The 19985-nt window shown below is 40.9% G+C and overlaps 1 protein-coding gene across 18 annotated transcripts in view; it reads left to right on the forward strand.

Moving 5' to 3' along the window:
• The window catches only part of PTK2 (protein tyrosine kinase 2), a 330274-nt gene that overhangs the window by 97730 nt on the left and 212559 nt on the right, over positions 1-19985 (forward strand). For 2 of the 18 annotated variants that reach the window (XM_075920056.1, XM_075920061.1), the window contains exon 1: positions 333-352. The exons of 15 other annotated variants lie outside the window; for them this stretch is intronic. The gene's annotated coding sequence lies outside the window, so the exon portion shown is untranslated. Of the gene's footprint in view, positions 1-331; positions 353-19985 lie in introns of those variants that run through there. One more of the 18 variants, XM_075920053.1, reaches the window with a different exon arrangement.

Below are 19985 nucleotides of genomic sequence, written 5' to 3' on the forward strand. Positions count from 1 at the left end.
GAAAGGCATTCTTCATGCTGCTGGAATATATTACCAAAGGAATACCACAGTATTTTGCTTCTACCTTTCCTGCAAACTAGGTTAAAAGCGACCAAATGTAGGCAAGGTTAATAGTTTTCTCCTTGCTTGTGGATTGAATACATTCAAGTGGCTGGCTTCCCAGCCCCCCTGCAGGAGCAAATACTACTGGAGCACTGAATTGGGACATTGTATGCTGAAGCCTGGCTTGATCTCTATACGATTGTGTGTATGTTGTTGTTGGAATTGGCAGGCCAACAGGCCCGGAAACAAGCAGGTGCTATCTATATGGAGAAAAGCGGCTGTAGTCCATTCCCAATATGCTGGGCTAAAGGTACATGTGACTTGATTATGTTTTTTTCTGTATCAAATTGTTTTTACTGCCTGTGAGTAATACAGAGAAAAATAATTAACGTAAAATAGAAAGTAACATTGATGTATTCTGATTATGCAATTATATGGTGAAATAATCATCTGAATCCTCTTTCTCCTGACAGCTGTAATGCTTTTTGTTAAAAATGTTCTGAAATCAGTGAATGGCCATTATTTTAGCTATTTTTTTTTTAGTTTCATTGGCCTTAATTTAGAGATGATTTTGTTTTAATTTTTGTGCAATTTTAAAACCCTTTATGAATCTATCCCTACCTTTCACTTTCCCTTGGGCAGAAGTTCTCAATTTTTTTCTTTAAAAGTGCTTGATTTCCATTTAAAAAAAAAACAGGATAAAAGACTGACAGCTATTTGTTTGCTTGATGGTTGAGAAGTTGATATCAACATTTATTAGCTGTAATAAAAATAACAGATGTGTACTTTGTAACTAATGTAATGATGGAATCTGACTTGAAATTGAGCAATAATGAAGCACAAGGACAAGGCTTATGTGTTTGTATTTCAACTGAATTTTAAGGTATTAATATTTACTTTGTTATTTATAGTTCAGAAGACATTTGTATGCTTGCTAAATGGATGATGATAACAGAAACCATCGCCAAATTAAAAATACAATGTGTGGGTCAAACACAATTGTAGGCTAGCAAAATATAACTAGTAGCAAAAAAATTGAATCTTCTTTTTGGAAAGGAAGCAGCAGCTTGTAAAGCAGGTAATGTAACTGGCAGTAAGTGTAGATTGGGGTTTATTTTCATATTCAAATTCGTCTCAATGTGGATATTTAAAAGAGTATTTGGACATGAAATGTTGTTTTCTTAGTTTAGATCAGAATGATGATGCATTTAGTTTAGAAGCTGTTAGGGGAAATATGTGTAAAATAAGTGGATAGTAATTCGGAGGTTTGTAATAATATCTAGTAGCGAATGCCATGCTAATTGGCCTAGATTAAATTAATGGTAAATTTATTTATTTTAGCTTAAAAATCCTTAAATATGGGCATACTGCATCAGTGCTACTGATGTCATGTGTGACCTATTAGCACTTGGCCCTTTTGTGCCTCTGTTTCCCTGTCTGTGATATGGGAATAATATGGCTGAAGGTAAATTTGTTTGCCAAATGTTCCAAATACTATAGCAATATACATCAGTGGCGGGGGGAAGCTATAAGCAATAAATAGCCTGTGTGAGAACTTGAATGTCACAACCTGATAGTATCTGATTGTATACAGTGAATGCCATTTCTCTGTGGAATAATATTTGAGAAAAGCAATTCATTGCATATATTTTCATTTAATGTGTACTTTACTGTTAGACAATTGATGATTGGTGGGAGGAGTTGATATAAGGATGTCTTCTAGGTATATATCAAAACCCACATAGCTGTGGTACTGTTTGGCATTAGGAGTCAGTCCCTGTTCAGAGACCCAAAAGTCAAAGCTCAGATGCTTTTGCAGGGAATAACTTTCAAAGCTTATATCCAAATTAGATGTGGTTGTAGTCAGTTTTGTCTGCTGTTTTTTGTCTGCTAAGATGCACCAAATTTGTGTACAACTTGAAAAGAATAGAACTCTTTTTCTTATACCATTTTGTGGTTGAAGATCTTGGAAAAGACAAGAGAAAACTTTCCAACAGGAAATAATGAATTGTGTTATTAGGCTACGTCTACACTACTGATTTTTTTCAGAAAAAACAGCTGTTTTTCTGAAAAAACTTCACTTTCGTCCACACTGTAATCGCCTTCTTTTGAAAAAAACCTCTTTCTATGAGGAAGTTGCCATTTTTCTGAAAGAGCTCTTTCAGAAAAAAGCATGTGTGGACAGGGAAGAGGGAGTTCTTGCAAAAGAAAAGGAAAGAGGAAAAAGCACAGGTAAGCCTTGGTGGCCACTCTGTCCATAGTAATCACAGCGTAAATGCAAGATAGCGTCCATTCATTGTGGACGCTATCTTTCAAAAAAGCAGATTGCTTTTTCGATGCGCTTTGGCATTGTGGATGCTCTCTTTCTGAAGAAGTTTTTTAGTAAGATCTCTTCCAGAAAAGCTTCTTCTGAAAGAAGCCTGCAAGTCTAAACGTAGCCTTAGAGTAACTAGAAAACTGTTGACTTGGGATATTGGATTTTATTTCTTTTTTCCTTTTGTTCTATTACCTTAAAGACAGCACAGCATGCTAACCTGTCCTTCCAGCCGAAGATTGATTGATGCAACTCAAACTGGAATAAGTCACTGTTACTCATTGAGCTACTAAACAAATGAAAAGCTGTCCCTCCTGCACACACTTTCCAGTGGCTGAGCATGTTTCCTGTATCTAATGAGCTCCTGTAACAATAATTTCTTTGAAAACTTACTTATGTGGCCTTCTCTTTCCTGAAATAAATTAAGAAGAGCACCACACAATTCCCTTTTTGTTTTGAATCAGTATAGGTGGGAATGAAAAGTTATGGCATGTGAATCTGGAAATATCAATCATATCTAGAATACACTATGCCACATCTCAACCAAAGAAAATAGGACAGAAATTGCTTGCACTGTTTTTGGACTGGTTGATGACCATTCCTCAGCTGACGAATACTGCTGCATGTACTGTTCGTCATCTTAATCTTAGGGAAATGAAAAAGATCTGGCCCACTATGATAAGGACTGTGAGATATCTACAGTCAAGGAAATGTAATCTGTTAAAGAAATAAACATTTAGATGGATGTCTTTATTTTGGACCATTTGCTAATCTGTAGAATTGATTTTATAGCTCCCTTCATTACCTTTCCCCCCAAAAGTCTCTACTTTTTATAATTCTGTTGGTAATTGTTAGAATTTGACAGATACAGCTTTAAGTGCACTGAACATAAATAACTCAGTGGCAAGTACTGATTCCTTAAATGCTTCATAGTGTTTCACTAAATCCCTATTCATATTCAGAGTATGGTGGTTCAGAACAGAAACTCCTTTTTCTTCGGTTACTGTTTTTACAACCTTAAAAGCTCCTGCTACTCACTGATACTGAGTGCTGATCTAATTGCAATTAGTTCTCTCTGCTACCACATCTGTGGCATTGCTCTGTAGTTCATGTAGCTGTTGCCCTTTCCCTGTAATCAGCTATTCAGCCCGCACATTCTGTACAAAATATCCATGATGAATAACACTGTTCTCAAATTCTGCTGTAACTTCCAAGTAACTTAACAGGTGTTGATTGTATCTCCAGATTCATGCCAATCTAAGAGCAGAATTTTGATTGACAGATTCATAAAACAAATATTTGTGAGAGCTGGAATCTCTGTTGCCTCTTAGTGCAAGTCAGTTACTTAACAGATTACAGGCAGTCCCCGGGTTATGTACAAGATAGGGACTATAGGTTTGTGCTTAAGTTGAATGTGTACGTAACTCGGAACTGGCTCCAGATTCAGCCGCTGCTGCTGAAACTGACTAGGGGCTGACTACAGGAAGCCCGAGGCAGAGTTGCTCTGCCCCCAGCTTCCTGGAATCAGCCACTGATCAGTTTCAACAGCGGCTGAATCTGGAGCCTGGGACAGAACAGCTGGGGCGCTGCCGAGTAGGTCCCCCCAGGACCAACCCGGCAGCACCCCAGCTGCTCTACCCCAGGCGTCCACAACAAAAGCCTGGTCTGCTGTGGGGGTGGGCGCACTAGCTGCGCCCCCCCACCCCCAGCAGAACAGGGAGACCCGGAGCAAAGCCGCACAGGCGGCGGGACTCCGTTGCCCGTGCGGCTTTGCTCCTTTGCCCCGGAGCAAAGCCGCACAGGCGGCGGGGTCCCCCGCCTCTGCAGCTTTGCTCCTGTCTCCCTGCTGTGCGGCTTTGCTCCGGGGCAAAGGAGCAAAGCCGCACGGGCAGCGGGATCCGCCGCCTGTGCGGCTTTGCTCGGGTCTCCCTGCTGTGCTGGGGAGTCCCCCCCCCTCCCCCCAGCACACCAGGGAGACCCGGAGCAGCTTTTCTCGCCCCGGAGGATGCGGTGGCGGGACCGCTGCGCTCTGGGTGGTCCCGCCGCCCGCAAGCTCCGGGGCGAGAAAAGCCCTGTTCGTAAGTTGGATCCGCGTAAGTCGGGGACTGCCTGTAGATTTGTTTCCTGTTTGGAGTGAGGGGTTTTGTCTTTGCTTGAACTTGTTTACCTTAAAATTGTTTATAGTTATATCTCTGGTCTTGTAAATTGAGCAGATTCAGCTTTGGTTCAGTACTTGGATGAAAGTGAGGAACACTTAATGAATAATATTAGTTATTAATGGGTAAAGCTTTTCTTTATGAATCCATATTGAATCTAGGTTGCAGCCTAGTCGAAAGGGTGTTGCTGCAAATATTAGGGATATGAAAGCTTACAGATTAAGGGTAACCAATGGGGCCTGGAGCAGTTCCCCAACTGCCATGGGCAGGCGTCTGCTCCAGTCCTGTGGCAGGCAGGGGGGCTGCTCCAGTCCCCATCTACTTCCCCTTTAATCAGTTAAACAGTGTTAAACTGAATGCAGATTTTACGTCCCTAGCAAGTTCTGTCTTTCCGATTTAACAGTAACAGTAATTTAAAGGTAGTAAAACTGATTAACAGTTCAAGTATCAAGTCATTTTATAGTATAATTAACAATCTTAGCACAGATGTTAGAGGCTAATTATTAGGACACTTGTGAAGTATGAACTTCTGTATCATTAGGATGTTGACTTCCTATACTGTCTACTCTTTTACTAGGGATTTAAAATTTCAATTATTTGGCTAATTGGATAGTCGATGCAATTTGCATCGACTATTCGATTAGTTGACAAGGGCGCCTCCACCTTTTGAAAAAGTGACAAGGAGTTCTGTGGCACCTTATAGACTAACAGATGTATTGGAGCATAAGCTTTCGTGGGCAAAGACCCACTTCGTCAGATGCATGTAGTGGAAATTTCCAGAGGCAGGTATAACTATGCAGGCCAGAATAAGGCTAGAGATAACGAGGTTAATTCAATCAGGGAGGATGAGGCCCACTTCTAGAAGCTGATGTGGAGGTGTGAACACCAAGAGAGGAGAAACTGCTTTTGTAGTTGGCTAGCCATTCACAGTCTTTGTTTAATCCTAAACTGATGGTGTCAAATTTGCAGATGAACTGTAGCTCAGCAGTTTCTCTTTGAAGTCTGATCTTGAAGGTTTTTTGCTGCAGGATGGCTACCTTTAAATCTGCTACTGTGTGTCCAGGGAGACTGAAGTGTTCTCCTACAGGTTTTTGTATATTGCCATTCCTAATATCTCATTTGTGTCCATTTATTCTTTTACGTAGGGACTGTCCAGTTTGGCCGATGTAGTCGACTAGTTGTTTACATCTCTAGCTTTTATTCTGACTTGTGAATTTATATACCCATTTCAAGTTACAAAGTAAATCTTAACAAATCTGATTAATTTTAACACCTAGAAGTGATGATCACTTCAGGAAATAATAGTGTTTTAGAAAAATGGCAGTTCATGGCCCTTGTTACCATGAACAGTTCTTTATTTCTCAAGTCTTTTGTTATTTTATTCCAAACAAAGCACTATTTTGAGCCCTTTATTCAGTATTATTAAACAGGATATTTATTTTTGCATGCAATACATTTGCTATAAAAACATATTTTAAACTGTTTCCCCATAATTTCGATAACTTGCTATCTATAAATTAGCTCTTTGTCATTGGGCTTGATTTAACCACGTCAGGTTATGTTAGTAAAGGTGACTGCAATTATTAACTGTTAACATTAATAAATCCTCTAAATTCATTAGGATAAATACTCATTCTTATCCCCATATAGTCAAATGATTTCTCAGTGTTTCCGAAATCTTAACCAGAAAACATAATGTGAGGTAGTATTTTTTTTCCAGGAGAGACTTGCACTCCTGGAAAAAATTGCAATCTGTTACCATTGCTGGGATTTAGAGTAACCACCAAACTAGGGATGTAAAAGGTTAACCAATTAACTGGTAAGCCTCATTCTTGATGGGTGAGGCTTACCGGTATGAGGAAACCGCTAGGGGCTGGAGCAGCTCCCCTCTCGCGGAGCCCATTGGAACAGCTCCTGTCCATGGTGGGCCCAACAGCTCCCTTGTCCCCTGCAGCAGATTGCACACTTTATAAGCGCAGTGCAGGAGAGGAAGAGGGAGATGGCTCCACAGGACCTGGTATGTGTGGGGTACTAGCTTAAAAGCCAATGCTCTACACTACTGGCTCCCAGCTGCCCCTCTGCCTGTGCTGCTGCCCCTGTATCAGAGGCAACAGCATGGCGGGGGAGGGAGGTTGAAATGGGGCTGCGTGTAACCATGATGGTTAACCGACGAGCCCAGACTCATTGGCTAACCGTTTACACATGTACACTATCAACATCCTTATTGTTTACTTCTTCATATAACAGGAGAACTGGGGGTCACCCGATATAATTTATTAGCAACAGAGTGAAAACAAACATAAGGAAGTATTTCTTCATACAGCAAACCTGTGGAACTTGTTTCCAAAGGGTGCTATGAAGGCAAGACTATAACAGGGTTTAAAACAAATCAGCTAGGTTCATGGAGGGATAGGTCCATCAGTGGTAAACCAAGGCTGTAAAGAGTGCTAAAACGTGAGAGTGGATGACAGAAAATGGACCACTTGTTAATTGCCTGATTTGGGGTTTTTTTTACATAGTTTTCTCTACATTCTTCAGAGTATGCTATTTGCACACAAATATTTAGCATTTTAAATAGAACCACCATTCCCTCCTCCATGGATGCTTGCAACCATTAGAGAATCCTCTCTCATGTTTGACCAGTCATCATCTGTTAGAATCAAAGTTGATTCTTCTGGTTCTTCTTTTCTCTTTTCCTCTATTCTTCACTTGCAGCAGATAGTGATGAATCTGAAAGTTTAAGTTGAATCACCAATCACCTCTTTTTGTTGGAGCAGTTCTTCCTAGAGACCTCCCATTCAATGCCTGTTCTGTGCATTGTTTCTAAAGCATAAGCAATTGGTACCTGCTGATAGTGGAGAGTGGGAGAGAACAATGGCAAAACCTGCTATCACAGTCCTGGTCAACTTCCTTCTGGCTGCCTAGCATTTTCCAGCAGCCCCCTCTTGATCGTGGTGCGCCCAACCATGGCACCCTGTGAGCTTATCCATCCTTAAGGCCAGCCCGTCCACGGTTGGCCTCAGAGAAAGTGGTGCTCTGAGTGAACTTGTATTTTAGTGCCCTGGTCCACCACCCATTGCTCTGACCTCTGATACTTCCCTGGTTCGCCTGCTCTCCTCATCACCTTGGGATCTGCTTCCACTTTCATCCCCCTTACCCAGTGCCCTGGCACCCTACTGCCTTTGCAGGCTCCTCACCCACCTCATTACTCTTGCCTCCCACACAACTGATTTGAGCTCTTGGTTGTATGGGGGGGGGCGGGGGAGAGGGCAGTGGTACATTGCCTATGCTGTGAAGCACCGACCTGGGACCCTGTTAAAAGGCAGGAGACTGGGCTCCAGGTGCACCATTGCTGTGATCCAGTTTGGCCATTATGATGCTTTTCAATACAAAGAAAGTTGACTTGAGTGTCCTCTAGGGATGTTAAATATAGTTGAATCGACTAGTCGATGGATTTTCCATCAATTAGTTGATTATCAGGGGAGCCGCAGAAAGGTTAGCTCCTGGTCTTAGTATATTTAAAGCAGTGGGGGTAACTGCTGCAAACCGGGAATCAGCTGGCCCAGCTTGTGCCAGGTCGCCGCTGCTGCGCACCAGCCCTTTAAATCTATGAAGAGCCTCTGGGCTCTTCATACATTTTAAAGGTCTAAAGCACAGCAGGGGGAATCCGGCGCAAGCCAAGGAATCAGCTGGCCTAGTTCGTGCTGGGTCCCCTCCCGCTGCACTTCTGATTTTTAAATGTATTAGGAGCCAGCAGGCTCTTAATACATGTAAAAAAAAGAATCGCAGCATCTGGGACTGGGCACGAGTTGGGAATCAGCTGATTCCCGGTTGGCACCCAGTTCGGTAACTCCCCTGCCTCCTGCGGATATTTTAAGCTGACTCCCCCCAGCACCGGCTCCTGCTCCCCCTCCCACCTGCTGCCTCTGCTAGAAGCGGGGGCGGTGGGAAGGATGACTAGTCAAGGAATTAGTTGACTATCCAATAAGCTTTTGCTTATCGGATAGTTGACTAGCTGTTTACATCCCTAGGGTCCTCCAGAGATGTCTGAAGTGATGGGTAAATTAGAAATATATTGACGAAAGGATAGTGTCTGAAAGTATGTGTTTAAGAGTGCCGTGTGTGCAGTCTGTGGTATCCTTTTGAAGAAATATATCTTGTCCAAGGGCATAAGAGGAGAGCATACATTCCTATAACATTTTCTTTGTTAATTTTGTCTGAAAAATTGTTTGATTCACTGAGTAGTCCTGTAGCGCCATAAAGACTAACATAAGTATTTAAAGTATCATGAGCTTTTGTGGGCAAAACTGACTTTCTCAGATGAACAGAGTCATCGCTGCTCATCTGAGGAAGTGGGTTTTGCCCATGAAATCTCATGATATGTACATACATATACCTAGGCATAATAATATATAATATAGTTTTATATATATAGTTAGTTAGTTAGTTAGTTTCTAAGGTGCTACAGGACTACTCGTTTTAAAAGTTACTGACTAACACAGCTACTCCTCTGAGACTTTTGATTCACTGAGTATATTGGTCATTAATTCCACATAGACTTCATGATGACTTTTCTCTCCCATTTAGTCTGACATAATTTGCAATGTTTAGGAAAATGTATCTTTAGAAACTAAAGGCGATCTTTTGCTGTTTAATCTCTTCTAATGAACGAAATCTGTCAAGCAATTGGATTGGATGTACAACTCTTATTGCTGGGATTAATGTGATCAAAATAAGGGTTTTAATAGACTTACATTTGTTACAGTCTGCTCATCTAATTTTTTTCCTCTGCTGCAATTTGGTTAAGACTTTTGCAAACCTCATCCAGAGAAACTTAATCTTTTAAGATAACTACATCTAGTTCTTCTCAGTTATTTGTCTTTAGAGAACACCTCAGTATTTTCAAACTTATCACCTTGAATAGATTTTTTAAAACAATTTATTACAAATTTAATGCTTCGCTTTATAAACTTGTAGAGACACTAATTTGCTATAGAACCGACAAAGTTTACTCAGCAACTTTACTGAATTTTACAAACTATCATAATAAAAATACTCCCAAAGATGGGGCATCTGAAAATATTTTGTACATTTATTATGGTCATTATATTGTAGTTTTGTTAAGACCGTAGGTCATAGTATACTAATAAAAATATTGTAGAATGTTTTATAAAAATAAAAATATTTGCATAATGAAATATCACCCCAACATGTGCTGTTAAATCTTTGCCAAGAAGTGAAGCAAAGGTGCCAATTTTTGAGCTGATTACAAAACATGGAGATTAGTTAAATTCTGAAATATTTAATGCTAGCAGGAATACCCAGCAATGCCCAGGGAAAATATAGTAAAAGGTGTGATGAATGAACTACGTCAATGACATTAACATAGCATATTTTATTGGAAATACTTTTCTCTTATATATTGTTTTAAGAAATTAACATAGTTAGCACTTTTTCTGTTACCATAGGGAAAGAATCTCGTAGTTGCAGTTTATGTGACACTCTTTAACAGAAGAGTCCAGCAAATGCCTATGATCAGGTGCTACTAAACGCTAATTAGTGGCCCAATTGGGGCTCTGGTGGAACCGATTTTGAGATATAACCAATCCAGTTATTTAAGTTAGGAAATCAGTAGTATCCGTACAAAATTTGATGTTTCTAGCTCTTACCATTTCAGAGACCTTTCAGAACAAACAAACAAACTTTTGGAAATATTTATAAGATATAGCTAACATTTGAGGTCATTTGCTGTCTTTATTAAATTATATATTAAAAAGTTGCCTGATGCTAAATGTGGATGTAGGGTGTTTTTTAACCTAGATTCAATATGGCAAACAAATAAAATGCCTAAATCTGTTTAAAAAAATAGTAAATATGTGAAAGTGGCGCTGGAGCTCTGAAAAGCTTTTTGCTTGCCAACTTAATTTAGGTTGGCTTCAATTGCCATGACTTTACTAACATCTAAAGAAAAGCTATTTAGTGTTATTTTTAAATTTGACTCAGGATTTTTGAAAACATCTGATAGTCTCTTTTCAAGAAGTTTCAAGGAAAGTGGATCTTATCCTTATGAGCGCTCTACATATTCTTTTGTATAATAACAAGATTGATGTCTTTATTAGACCCTAGTTCTGCAAAGACCTATGCACAAGGTTAACTTTACCCAGGGAGTATGACATTTACAGGTAGAAGCTAGCAGAGAACATGACATGAACGGAAGGAGAGGGTAATTGGTTCAGCTCTAGCATTTTGAAAAGACTGGAATAATAATCATTGACAGGAAAAGACTCTTTCAGATCTCCAGTACAATTTCAAGTTAAATCAAAAAGAATTCTTGGTCATCATAAAACTTCCCCATGCATATTTCACTTGATATTCCTTTTCATGAATGAGCCAGGTATGCCTTAATGAATAAGAGCAGTTCAGTTTTACGATCAGAAATAAGAGAGGAAACAGAAGGATACTTCTCAGTCTCTTCCAAATAAATCATGATTATTTCTGGTTCCTTACCCAGACAAACCTCATTTTTCATCATGGTTTTACATACTCAATTCAAGATAAGCTATTGGTATATCTTCAGCCAATGGATTAAAGAACATAGCCACCAGTCCACTTAATGTATCCTCTGATACAGGATGGTGATACTTTTTTCACCATTTTTGGTTATATCTTCATTGAATCAAACTAGCATATTTTTCCTGCGTTTAAAAGAGAGTTACACTCATTTTATGTTCTTGCCTTCTGTATCCCATCACAAAAGTGAATGAGGAAATAAAAACATTACTATACTTCCTTATTGCTCTCTTTACTTGCAGATTCTGCATCTGTGGCAGTAATTCTCAAACTGTTTGGTCCATGGACCATCTGGCTCAATGTAAATCTTTCCGCAGACCACCAGTTGCTAATGGACACTCACCTTTACATAATTACACCCAAGCCATTTTGCTAGTGCTGCAGCTCAAGAGACTGGTTTAATTTAAATTATTAAACAGATTAGCTCTTTAATGTTCTCATGTTAGTTTATCAAACTTCATTTTAAATAAAAAATATATTGATTTATGTCCAACACAAAAGTTTCAATGTTTTTTTTATGGCAGGTGTGGGGAACCTTTTTTATGTCAGTGGCCACTGACCCACAGAAAAATCACGTGGGGACCACACAAGTGAGAAACAAAAAAAAAAAAGTCTCCAAAAACCCCCAACCCTTACTGATGTGGCCCCCAACCGAGATATCTCACTCCTCTGGCATTCCAGCCTCATGGGTCAAGAGGAAGGGAAGAGATAGATAGGGCTGAGGTTCAGGGCTTCCCATAGGCCAGATTTATTTTTCTGGGATTCTGGATTTACTGGATTTTATGGACCCCGTCAGGCTCTGGAGTGGGGACAAAAATGAGCGATTTAGTGTGCGGGACTGGGCTGCCAGGGAGTGCAGGGTACAGGATCAGGGAGGGAGGTGGACTGCAGAAGGGGGTGAGGATGCAACGTCTTGGTGGGAGGTAGGGTGCAGAAGCAGACTGAGGGTAGGGTGTCTGGCCAGGAGGAAGGGTGTAGGATAGATTGGTGGTAGGCTGTCTGGCCAGGGGTAGGGAGATGGGGCAGGGAGTACCTGAGGCTACAGCTGGGGTGTACAGTGGCTGAGGGGGTTCAGGGAGATGTGGGGGAGGGTGCCCCTGGGAATAGAGCTGGGGTCAAGGTGGCTGGGAGCAGTTCAGGGAAATGGAGGGGCAGGGAGACTGGGCACTGCGCAGCAAGGCGGGGTGGTGGGTAGGTGACCCGGGGTGTCCAGCACTGCAGGGGATGTGGTCCCGCAGAGGTCTAGTCCATGACGCCCTTGGGAGCCTAGCTGCTTCTTGGCTCCTCCCCCAGCCCAAGTCCCCATGGGTGCAAAGCCCCAAAGAGCCCTGAGCCCCCACCTACCTCCCGTGTGTGCGGGGTACTCAGCCCCAGCGTCGCCGCCTCCTCACTGCTTCCATACACAGCACAGCCCAACCTGCTGCCAAGGAAGGGGTGGCCACCGACCACTCGCGCACCACAAGAGCCTACTCCGCCTGTCCAAGCCCTGCGCAGCCCAACCTACTGCCTGCCCAACAGGACCTACCAAGGGACGTGCTGTTCTTACCATGGCGGTGGCGCTTCTCCACGTGTACCTCCACGGCCTGCATGGGGGGGGGGGTGAGTTTGCTTTCTACACCTCCCTGCCTGCCAGCCAGAGCTGGTGTTGCAGACTCGTGGCTGACCGCGAGGCTGCAGCAGCAGCACAGGCTCCCCCCTGCATAGGGGCAGGGGGATGAGCTTCCACCACGGACTACAAGTGGACCACACTTTGAGAATCACTGGTCTGTGGTGTTCTGATCTCCAGTAAGAACCTCACAAGAAGATATTTTTATAAGCTTAATGCAACCATAGGATCCTCTCCCCATCCCATGCAAGTATTGGACTAGTTCATACATAGATCAGAATGGACTGTTGAACTCTTATCAGCAATGCACTGAATAGAGAGTCCTGCTGATGCCTGTAATTGGTTTCATGGATAATATTGTGAATAACCCAGTGTCTTGCTTTCATTAGCACTATCAGTGAGAGGGAGTTCCTTGCCCCAAGATAAAAATTATAATCTTAGCAGCACTAGCATTAAAGCTCTGCTAAGTGACTTAATTCTGTGATATAAAGATTCCTTTTCATATTTTAAAATCAGTTGTTTCTGATTAGGAAAAACTTTTGTTTAGTGATAAAATCAAGGATTAATGAAAGGTATTTCTTCTGTTTTTTCTTTTACTGCTCTAGGGCAGTTCCATTTTTTGCCTTGAAGTCAAAGGCTTGCTTGATAAGGCAACTCTTGTAAAAATAATGTCCATACTGATGGATATTTTATCTCATCAGATCTAAACTAAGCAGGGTTAGGGATGGTCTGTGCTGGAATGGAGGAAAAGCACAAATGGTACATTAAATGATACTGGTGATTCAATAGGTGGTCCTGTTCCCTTTAGTACTGAAACAGTGACTCATCTTGGTGTTTGGGAGTATTGTCAGCAAAATTCTATTGACACATTAAGGCATCATCCACAGTACTCACCAAAATTCTATGCTTCAGGGAGTAGCCGAGTTAGTCTGTACAGGATAAACTTAAAAAACAACAAATAGCACTTTATAGACTAACAAAACATGTAGATGGGTACGGCCCACTTCTTCGGATGACCGGAATTTTTATGGTTCTTTTCACACGAATTTTCACACACAAATTCTATGGTACTTGTCACACAAATGAAATTTGTATGGCTAAATGTCAGTTCAGATAATTATGTCTACCTGAAAGTTGAGGAGGAATTTAAATAGTGAAGATATTTTTGTTTTGAGTGTTCATGTTTCTGCATTTCTTCTTTGCGGTATAAAGTGTTGTCAGTCTATGTGTGCTCATATGTGTTAGAATAATATAATCTTTTGCTGGTTTTTAAAGGGTGTCAAGTACTTTCATCTTTTGGTGAAACAACTATAATAGGATCGCCAACAATTATGATTAAGATCACATAAGTTTCTATTCTAATTCCACTACAGGTTTGATCTTTGCCAAAAAATGAATCCTTTTAGACCATTTTGGCATAAAATTCTCAGAGAGGTAGCAGTATTAGTCTGTAACTTTAAAAACGAGTAGTCCTGTGGCACCTTAGTGCTTAGGATGTCATATAAAATCAGTGGCATGGATTGGACTATAACTGATGGCAGTAGATTTTCAGCTCATTGTTCTTTGGACCATAGTTAGGAATGATGAGCTGTGATTTCATTTGCTTTTGGGGGCATAGGTTACATTATTACCTCATAGCTCTTGTTTTCTACACAAGAAGAGAAAAATAATGTCCAGTAGTGTGTATATCCTATATTGTATACATAAAAGGCACCAATTTTGAATGCTTTATTCTTGCCAGGCCTGCCAACTGCCCCCTCCCAAGGGGGCACCAGCTTCCTCATCTCCTTCTGCACTCCAACTCCTTGTCCCAGCCCAGAACCTGCACCCCAACCACCTTGCTCTATTCTAGTGCCCACACCAAAACTCTCTGCCACTGGCTTCACACACCCCTCACATCCAAACGCCTTCCCAGAGCCTGACTGCTACACCCTCCTGCACCCAAACTCTCTTCTAGAGCTTGCATCCTGCACCCCAATCCCTTTCCCCAGCTTGGTGAAAGTGAATGAGGAGGCTAAAGGAAAGCGAGCAATGGAGGGAGGTGCATGGAATGTGGGAGCCTTGCAGAAGTGGCAGGATAAAAGTGTGACATCAGGGAAGGGACAGTTTTAGGTTTATGCAATTAGACAGTTGGCAGCCTCAGTGGGTAGGCATGTGGGAGCTCACAGCTCTCTGGGCACCAGCTAGTGCAGCTGCAACATGGCCCAAAAGACAGGAGGACTATGTCCACATAGGTGTGGTATGTGTATGCATAGGGGTCCATTGACTGTTCTGCCTGGGACTTGTAATTCTTGTTGGTGGGCCTGACTCTTGCAACTGTGACCCAATGCTTTCAGTTATGCTGCTTCTGAACTCGATTTCCTGCTGTCTTGAGTTTAAAGTTTAGGTTAACAATTGCATAGTTCTTTGAGCACATTCTTAGTCTTTATTCCTACAACTAAAGGTAACACTAATGTAACTGTTTCATCTGGTTTGGCTTTCTAAGCTGCATCATCCTTTATATACAAAATTTTAGATTGTTTGGCAATTCTGTCACTTAAATTGGTACTTTGCTTTTTTATATCGTTCTGTTAAGGGAAACTTTCCGATGCAAGACTGCTCTATTGTCTCCCCTATAAAATATGAATGTATGATTTCACTTTAACCATTTCAAGTTACTTCTACACATATTTTATCCTCAAAAAGAGTTTTAAGGAAGAAAAAAAATCAGTGTTTTGTTGCTGTTTTCCAGTAGTTAATTTCTTTGCCATGAAGAATAGAGAATTTGTGTTGCATGTCAAAGTAAACAAGAAAATGTTATTACATTAGGCCATTAATTAATTAACACTTGAGAAGATTTTGAGGGACCATGCTTTTGCTTCTCCTCCTCATGAAATACACACCTGTTTCTGGAACCCAGGAAATCTGGCCCACTTTTTTAGTTTAAAAAAATCATATAGCATTGCTTATCTGAATTTCTAATGAAGTACACTGCTACTTTTAGAAAGTCTCTAAAAATAACAGTGGAGCCTTTCATTTTTATGTTCATTTTACAGTCTCCTGTTTAGTTAAGTTTACCATCCGATGTCTGTTCAATTACTTATGTGATACAAATTCTCTGAGGGCTTGCCTATATACTAAAATTGTACCTGTTTAATAAAGATGTAATTTTAAAGTGATTTAGTTAAACTATTGCAAAAAGTTGTGTGGACCTTCTTATTTCAAAAGCCAAAATAAAGGTCTCAGTGATCTCTATGGATTTGCAGGGTTCTACCCATCCTTGTGTGGCATGCTTCTGTTCCTGGCATGCTCTCCTGTCCTCCCTGTCCTTGGCCAGGTTCTCAAACAGTGAAATTGTTCATGCTCTGAGCTCTATATCAACTGTTTTGGAAGCATGCATTAATTCATTGACTACGTCTTCGCAAGTCTTCTTTTTCTGCCTCCTAATCTGGGAAAGTCTCTGTGCCAGTGTTGAAGATGCACTGACGGACAAGTTTTTAATTGCACGGAGTGCAAACTATTAGGGAAACACTGACAATGTGTACATTGTTTTTAGTGCAAGTTTGACTGTTTTTATTAAAAAAAAAAAAAAAAAAAACCCTTCACTGCAAACCACAATGGAATCAGAATTACTAGCTATAGAAACAGTCTGTTTGCTGCTCCAGCCATAGTAAATGTGGCCAGAAGTCAGGGCGACAGGTCCTGATTAGTAGCATAGTTGGGCACTTAAGAAGTGTCCTCTTTCCCCTAGCAATCTGGAATAGTGCTTGAGGACAGGCACCTAGTGTGAAGCTCATCAAATAGTTTGTTTTTAGGTGACACTGGGTTGGGAAGAGGGGAGATAAACAAGGATCTGTCCCTTCCCCCCCTTTTTTTTACCAGCAGACCAGGGAGATGGGGAGCAAAGCCTCGGAGCACGCCCGCAGCAGGACAGCCCATGCGCGCTTGGGCTGTCCCCCTGCGGGCATGCTCCGCGGCTTTGCTCCCCATCTCCCTGGTCTGCTGGTCGGCAGACGGGGAGCAAAGCCGCGGAGCACGCCCGCAGGGGGACAGCTCAAGCGCACCCGGGCTGTCCCGCTGCGGGCATGCTCCAAGGCTTTGCTCCCCGTCTCCCTGCAGACCAGGGAGACAGGGAGCAGCTTTTCTCGCCCCAGAGGACCGGGGCGGCGGACCGCGGCGCATCTGGGCGTCCCGCCGCTCCCGTCCTCCGGGGTGAGAAAAGCCCTGTTCGTAACTGCGGATCCGACATAAGTCAGATCCGCGTAACTTGGGGACTGCCTGTATTGCTGCTGTTTCTCCCCAAAACACCAGCTTCCTGTAGATCTTGTTTCTGCTGTAGAATTTACAAAATGTGCAGGTTCTTAACGTACATGCACCGAGTAGTCTTCTCTCGCTAAGAAAAGCTACTAAGAGAAGAACTTAGAATCATAGAATATTAGAACCGGAAGAGACCTCAAGAGATCATCAAGTCCAGTCCCCTGCTATCACGGCAGGACAAGCACCATCCCCGATAGATGTCTATCCAACCCGATGTTAAATAGCTCTAGTGATGAAGATTCTACAACCTCCCTTGGCAGTTTATTCCAGTGTTTAACCACCCGGACAGGAAGCTTTTCGTAAGGTCCAACCTAAATCTCCTTGCTACAATTTAAACTCATTGATTCTTGTCCTGTCATCAGAGGTCAAGGAGAAAAAATGTTCTCCCTCGTCCTTGTAATACTCTTTTAGATACTTGAAAACCGCTGTCATGTCCCCTTTCTTCTCTTTTCTAAACTAAACAAACCCAAGTCTTTCAGTCTTCCCTCATTGGTCACGTTTCCTAGACCTTTAATCATTTTTGTTGCTCTTCTCTGGACCTTCTCCAATTTCTCCACATCTTTCTTGAAATGTGGAGCCCAGAACTGGACACAATACTCCAAACTGAGGTGCAGAGTAGAGCAGAAGAATCACTTCTTGTGTCTTGCTCATAACCACTCCTGTTAATGCATCCCAGAATCATGTTTGCTTTTTTTTTTTGCAAGTGTGTCACACTATTGACTCACATTTAGCTGGTAGAACTTAAAAAGGTATGAGTGGTCCTGTAGCATCTTAGAGACTAACAAAAAAACGTATATAGTGTCATGAGCTTTCATGGGCACAACCCACTTCTTCAGATGAGTGGAGCAAGAGGCTTGTGCATTTTGGATATTCTGCAGCCAGAAGATTGCTGCACTCATCTGAAGAAGTGGGTTGTGCACAAGAAATCTCGTGATACTATATACATTTGTAGTTAGTCTGTAAGGTGCTACAGGACCACTTGTTTATGCTTTTTTTTTAAAGTTGCAGACGAACACGTATGAGACTATTAAAAGAATTTATACAAGAGGAGAGGACTGAGGAGAGAGTTCAATTTTTTTTTTCCTATTTCAGCTAAGAAAACAGACAAAAGGGTCTATAAAATCATGACTGATGTGGAAAAAGTAAATAAAAGCCATTTTATCATAACATAAGAACTAGGGGTAATTTAAATAGGCCAGATTTCAGTAAGAATAATCTAGCCTGCTTGTTAATGCACAGGAGTGTAAATGGCATAATTTATATACCTGCAAGGGCTGCGGAGCCATAGTTGTGGAATCACACCAACTAGAAGTCAAGCAATGTTTCCACCAGAAGGCTAGAAGCAGACCCTGAGCCTGCTACTGACGGCTCTAGCAGTAAGGTTAATTGAATTGCTTTAGCCTGCTCTCTCTGAATCGGCACCGTCCTTTTGGTGGACTGTTGGCTGGGTACATGCTCCCCGACAGAGGGGATGCTTCAGGCACATTGAACTGTTGCAGCTCCATTCTGGATGGACTTTCTGTTGCCAAAAGCCCATGTTTAGTGGATGTGAGAACAGAGCCTGTGATGAACCCAGCCTAGTAGGTTTTATTCAAATCATAGATTACATTAAACAGTTGTGTAACTTTTTTTGGTGGGGAAAAAACCATAACACATACCTTTTCAGCAAAGTACAATATCCAGCCTTTAGTAGGGAAGTATTGGAATCAGGACTTCTGAGTATTTTGCTCAGCTGATAACCATAATCAATTTAATTTTATTTCACATGTATGCAAAATCTCACTGGCATTCTTGGATTCTTCTGACAGACTATGATTTAGTTTTAGTTTTTAATTTCATTTAGTCTAAAGGAAGAACATTAAAATGTAAAAATAATGTAACATAGTTGAAAATTTAAAGAGATACTGTCAAGTTAAAACTGATATTGTAAACCAGTTTCTTTGTCTGTTACTAATAATACCTTACATTATTAAAACAAAAAAAAGTTTCAGTTACTTTTCATTATTTTTCCTTTTATTCCTTTTTCTTAACTTTCACACTCAAAATCAATGAAAACCTCTTCTGTCAAATTCAGGTTTTCAGTGGTGCAATATTTAGGTTGCAAATTCTATGTGAAATTTATTTTGTTAAATTAGCTGCTGTTTCCATTATGTTTTTTTTTTAAAAAAAAACCTCACATCCAAAAAGCACAAACATTTTTAGTTTTTTGGTGGAGATATCTGGTGTCTGTGGCAGGTGGTGCCTTTTATTCTTTAAAAATCTCTCTCTCGAGTTTTGTACCAGATTACTCTTCAGAAAATATATTTTTCGGTTAAATGTAATTCTATTTTAGTAATGCAAACCCAAAAACACAAGCTCAAACTATAATTAAGGTAAATATTTAACTGCATAAACTTAATTAAAAAAAATCTGTATCTAGGCAGTAGGACATCAACTTCTTTGAATTTTTCATGTTTAAATTCTCAACCTTGATTTTGTGTTAATGTAGACATTTGCATTTATATAGTTTTTTTTAATAGTGCTTTCAATCAGTGGGCTGTGTTGCCTGTCTAGCATGCTTACTTAAACCAGTGGAGTTGCATGAAAGCTGTAAACGTTGTTAACTGTTCTTGCTTTGGATGCTGAGATTGGAATTTTTCAGACCAGGATATTGGACAATTTTTAGAACCTGTTTCATTCCCTGAATAAAGATCCAATGAATTCTTATATGCAGAGCCTAATACTAATAATACATAGCATTTTCAAAGAAGAAATAGTTCAGTGTTTGCTTGAAACCTGTTTTCCATGTAGATATGCTCTCAACAATCTTGAAACTAGACAGTAGTAAAAGTATAAGGAAAAATGCCTGATGATTGAAAGTCAAGTGCCCTGCTTTCAAGGGAATAACTGTGTTGTGTGCTTTGAAAAAAAACTCTTTGTGGGAATGTGTTTTCCAATGTTCATTGCAATAATGTTTTTAGGTAACTCTTTAAAAGTAGTTACAAAACACTGTAAACATAAA

The sequence above is a fragment of the Pelodiscus sinensis genome, chromosome 2, assembly GCF_049634645.1.
Source record: "Pelodiscus sinensis isolate JC-2024 chromosome 2, ASM4963464v1, whole genome shotgun sequence".
NCBI lineage: Eukaryota > Metazoa > Chordata > Testudines > Trionychidae > Pelodiscus > Pelodiscus sinensis.